The sequence below is a fragment of the Falco punctatus genome (assembly GCF_963210335.1).
Source record: "Falco punctatus genome assembly, chromosome: 5".
NCBI classification, from domain to species: Eukaryota; Metazoa; Chordata; class Aves; order Falconiformes; family Falconidae; genus Falco; species Falco punctatus.
Genome location: NC_137584.1, coordinates 65,847,045 through 65,853,018, shown reverse-complemented (window position 1 = coordinate 65,853,018; position 5,974 = coordinate 65,847,045).

Genomic DNA, 5,974 nt, shown 5'->3' with positions numbered 1-5,974 from the left:
CAAAGAACATCAGAAATATATTTTGCTCCTGGAACAAGGTATTTGCATACAAAACAGGGGTAGGATGTATGTCTTCTGTTCCTATTTTTGGAACATCCATTACATCTGTTTTTCCTTTTGCTCCCTCTTCTTGCCTGGTACCCCTTTCACCTTCATTTCTACTGCAGAGGTTGGCTTTCCTTCTCTCTTCCCTGAAGGCACTGGGACAATGTCAGGTTTCCTGCTCTTAGTGTGAAATGCCTTTCCTCAAACACATCTCCATTTTCGACACTGCTGCTGCTCTCAGAGGGGTTTCACGTGTGATGGGTTGGGTGGACATCACCTCACAGGGGACTGTTGTGAGGGGGACAGTGTTACTTCCGTGTCACTTCTGCTCTTGCTAGACCTGGGAAAACTACAAATGAGAGAGGTCCATGGGCCAGTCTGGCAGAGATGCAAACAAAAATGACAGATCTGCAGCTTCCTTTGTCTCCCAGTGCTCCTTGGAAGCACCTGATAGCGACCAGTGGAATTTATTCTCTGCCTTTTGAAAGGCACTTACCGCCAGAGGTGGAAAGACACAATGGGAGTGGTATTTTTCAGGATACCCAGTATATTACACTGCTATGGACTTCAGAGCGAGAACTGAAGGCTTAGCCTGCCTCACCATTACATGCTGATTTGTGGCCAGGATAATCCTAAAGGGCATGCTGTGCCATTGGGCTACCTGAAGGACATCTTCAAAACCTGCCTTTGGGGTGTGATAGGCAGCACAATGTCCTGCAGATCATTTTTTCCAGGCACCAGTGTAGGAGCAGAAGAGATTAAGGTGGGTGTAGTGGTGGAGTCCCACTTGCAGAGCACAGCCAACATGCAGGCCTGTTCAGGTGGATCTAAAAGCATGCCATGACCTGCTTTTGCACGTACTGGAGAGGTCGGTCAGACCCTTTAGTGGAGGTAAACACTTTTCCCTGCAGTAGTGCTTCTGGTGATGACTTACTTTTCTGTACATACGTGCAAGCCTGGCCGCCTGGTTGAAGGCAGAAGGCAGAGCAGAGTGGGCAAACTGGGCAAGGCGGGGAGAACACCCCAGCTGAGGGGGGCTGCGGCAGCCAGCTCTGCCACGAACCCCTCCGTGGCTCCCTCAGGAGGTGGGTGCCTTGTCTCGCCCACTCGGGTCACACAAACCCTTGGGCTGGGGCAGGTGGTGGTGCTGGTGGGCCTTCCTCCCCGCTCGGTCTCACTGCCTCTCAGGGACGCTACAGCCCTGCTCTGCAATTTGCTGGCTTTCTTAAATCAGAAACTGAGGCTGAGAAACCCATGTTTATGTCCTGGAACATATCGCCCGCAGGCAACAAAGATATCTTTTAAACAACCTAAGCCAGCTTTTACTTCATCTTGCCTTCACTCCCTTCCCAAATGCCTTAATATGATGTTTATAACTTTGTACCAGTATCACCGCTCTTTGCTTCCACATAGAAGTTGCTGTTCCTGCTTCTTAAGATTACTCTCAGGTGACCTCCCTTTAAAATGTATAACCCTATATAAATCCATGGCAACAATTTCTCAGCTGTTCCAGCACTTTGGGCTATCGATCGGCTGTGATGTGCTCGCTGTGCTGTGGTTAACCAGGTCTGTCCCCACCGGTTCACCACACGTGAAGGGGAGAGAGAAGCTTGTGCTCCGTGCAGCTTCCTGCCAGGCTGCGTTTCTCGAGAGCTGCTTGCAACACTTAGTCCATCATACAGATGTTTTCCATCTTTCTGCGAGCTCCTTTATGCCAGGACCCAACAGTGGTGGCTTCTAACTTTTGAAAAGGTTCCTTTGTAGAGAGGCGCAGTGAAAATCTTTATGGTTCGTATTACTCGTCTTCTAGATTTAATTGTTAAGGTCTTACTTGAAGGTGATGTAGGTAGTGTGGCCAGTGAATCTCCAGAGCCTGAGAGCCATTTACTGCTGCTTTTTTCATAGAATCATAGACTAACAGAATCATAGAATCATGCAGGTTGGAAAGAACCTTTAAGATCATCAAGGTCAACCATTAACTCAGGACTGCCAAGCCCACCACTAAAACATGTCCCTAAACACCACATCTATGTGTTTTTTAACACTTCCAGGGATCGTGATTCCACCACGTCCCTGAGCAGCCTGTTCCAAAACTTGACCACCCTTTTGTGCCTCTTCTTCTGTTGGAGTTGATTTTGTTTCCTTTTCTTTGTACAAGTATGACAGCTGCTTTACGCAAATGTCCTTCAGAACTACAGTGGGGGAAGAAAGCCTGACACAAACCCTAATTCTTCTTTGTAACCTCTCAAGAGCAGTGAGTTAGTCTCATAAATGGGGGAGGAGAGCTTGGTTTGGGTGAAATTTCTCTGTAAAGCCCCTGTGAGAGCAGTCACTGGGGGTGTGCTGCCAAAACAGGAGGATGTACGGAGTCATGCTTCATAGGTGTCTCTCTCAGCCAAAGCATGATTAGATTTTTTCATAAACAACTTGGGTGACGGAGCAGGGACAATACTTACTCAGTGTGCAACTGTCAGGCAGCTGAGAGGGGCTGCAGTTATCCTGGAGGACTGACTTGGTGTTCAACTTGATCTTATCAACTCTGAAAGAGTCGGGGGGCTGGAGGGGGGGGGGGGGGGAAGGAGATAATAATCTATTAAGGGCAAGCACAGCAATCCAGCAGGAAAATCAGCAGTGCAAAACCAGGATGCGCAGTGACCAGCCACATAGCAAACCATAGAGGAAGATCATAAGCTGAGCTTGGTCAACAGCATCACCTCACTATTTGTGAAGGCTCAGGGGAGCTCCTCCGGTATGTGAAAGCTGCTGTAAAAGTGGAAGGAAATCTTATCATCCAGTATCCATGGTTTGTAGAACAACAAGTGATAGGCTTAAAGGAAGAGTAAGGCTTGGCACTGGAAAATTGCCAGAAATAAAGGAGCAGTGGAACAATCTGTTTAGGGATGTTGTGGGGACCTCCATCACTGGAAACCTCCCACAGCAAGTCTCAAACATCCACCAGGAACAACACAGGGTGAATGAGTCTGTCTCCAGACAGAGCAACAGGTTGAATAAGCTTGTGAGGTATCTTCCAGCACTATTTTACTATGTCACTGTTACCATCACACATATTTCTTCAATTTGCTGTGTGCAATTATTGAGTAGCAGCTAGCCAGGTACTGCAAATGCTACAGTTCTCTACCTTCTGTTTAGGCCTGACTTTGTGATTTCTTTTTTATGTATTGCTGCCCTTCTAGGGCCAGCAACGCTTCTCCCAATTCATACAGTGTCTAGACACCAGAATGGAGCCCGTACGAACAGAATTGTTTATGAATAAATACAGTGTGCTTTTTCCCCAAAATATTTCCTGTACACTGTCAGCATCTTTTTATCAAGCATTAAACTCTGAGTTTGTGCGTGCGTGTGTATATATAGACATCTTTTTAAATCAAGTTTTCTTTTGTTGGGCTTGCTTGCACGTAAGCCCATTGCTAGGAGGGAGGGCTACAAATCATCCCTCACGGTAGGAGCTGCTTTGGTACATTTCCTGTAACGATTACACCCAGCTGACCTCCCAGTTGTTATAGAGAAATGACTGGAGTCATCTGAGGACAGCTGTACCTGCAGGTACAAGCTGACATGCTCTTTTTGGTTTTTGAGATGCTGTGCAAAAAGGTGATGGAGTAAACCCTCTTTCCTCTGTAGCTAAAGCTGTGTTTGGAAACTGGTCACAAATGAATAACAGCGTAGGAAAAATGTCCCAGGTAAAGTGATTTCCATGGAGATGTTCTTTATTCCAGGTCATCTACAACCGATGGGAGGGAAGGGTTATTGAATCACAGTCAGCTCCTAATACCAGCCTTCCAGCCCCTGTTCACCACCACTGACCTGAGCCATTCCCATCAATGCAGCGTGAGTGACCGTTCACCAGGCAGCATGAAGGGGCTCCAGCAAGCAGGGGCTGGTGCTACCAGAAATAGCAGGGGGTGGAAGAAAATCTCCTTGAGGTGCTCAGGTCTGTTGTACGTGCTCTGGAGCAACTGGCATAGCACTATAGAGACTGCAAATTGAATCATAATGCTGTGGATAAACAAATGGGGTCAAATGCTAGTCGATGTCATTAGGACACGACCATTAATTTTAATTAATGATAATTGCAATGTAATGATGCCTGACAGCAGAATTAAGGTGGGTGTGCACGTGCATATGTGCACAAGTCAGTGTCTGCAACCTCAGAGGACAGACCTTACGGCTTTGACAGAAAGGTCAGGGTAGGAGGGATCTTAAGGGATCACCCTGATCCCTTTCTGCCCAGGCCATTCACGGAACCTGCGGAAACTAGCAGAAAACAATGCCATCCCTCTGACAAACTTTGGTCAAGCTTTGCTGAGAAAACTGGAGTACAGCAAAGAGTCTTTGTGAAGGCTGGTCTCCAAAATTGCCAAACAACTTCACCAACTTCTACAGCTGGTAAATGCAAAGCAAATAAGGGAATCAATATGTAATAATGTAGCAGGTAAGCTGACGAGTGAGAAGCTGCATGTGTTCATACGCGATAGATCACATCAGACAAAATCAATAGCTGCCTTTGTCAAAGCTATAGGCTTGGTGACAACAGTAGGTGTTTATCTAAATTATAGTGACTTTCAACAAAGAACTTTGTAGAAAACCTGGGGGGAAGCAATCTGTTCAGGTGCTCATGCTGCTGAGTTTGAATTAGTCAAACTTTGTTAGTTTAAAAAAAAAAGCAAGAATTCCGTTTTCTGAACCCTCTGAGGGATGCTGACAGGACACATTTTGAATCAGGATCAGGGACCAGATGCTGTTGAACACTCATAGAGCTGCCTGATGCAATGATCACCCCACACAGAAACCCCGTGCATCCACTATCCTAAGTAATTGCTGACTGAAAGCCTTTATATGGCTTAGAAGATCCATGTTACGGAGCAAGTTCACTACAACCAGTGTCATTGGAGTGCATCTTTCCAAGGAAATGTGAGTTCCAGGACCACCCCACAGACACACTGTGCAAGGAGATGCAAGAATTGAATGAATGAAGCAAAGGCAGAAGGCTTTTTGGGCAGTGGAAATGGTGTGAGTGGCGTCATGAAGACACTTGTTTCTGGGGCAGGCAGGGCAGCATGTGGCAGCGAGTGCCTGCATAGACATGGCTGCTACCTGAAAAGGACATTTCTGCTGTGGGTGAAGCTGGGTACAAGATTCACAGCACTGTGTTTGCCGCAGGACTCCAAGTGCTGCATCCTCAGCAATGAGCAGGTTGGCCAAGTCCCTCACCTATGGTTCCACTCCATGGCCAGGGTTTGGGTTAGGGTTATAGACTTGACTCGTTGGTGTTTCGTTTTTGACAGTGCACATCTGTAACACACTCTCTCTGCTCTGTATTATCTGCTGCACGTACACAGTGCGACCGGCAACCAGCTTTAAAACGGTCATAGCAAAGCACTTAGCAGTCATGTGTGATCAACTGCCAAATGAAATATATCACCCTTGTTGATACTTTCCCAAAGCATTTACTTTTCTGTAAACATCAGGTTAATAAAGATGTTTAACATAACCAATAAGAGCTCATGTTGGTTTATAGCTGGCTCTTCGTGTTGGCTTTGCCTTGAGAAGAAGGGGAGGGGAGATGTACAGCATTTTCTTTCCGTACTATTAAACACGTTCATGTTAGAAAGGTGTGTGACACAGGAACATGTGCAGTTATCAGCGACAGTAAAACTCTAATCAGCAGACAACTAGCCAAAAGAAAACTAGTAATATAGCCCACATGATTGGCCTGATTTATTGCAGCCTCTGAGAGGAAAATCTGTGCTTAAACAAGCTGCCGAAATTGCAAGCACTGATATCTCAATATCCGGTCGCTGATAAAGGCATGGCTAATGCTGTTTGCATGAAAAGGTTTACAAGAGAGGGATCAGTTATTTCATTTAGAGGGACCCAGGGGGCTGTTTGCCTTGCCGACCATGCTTAT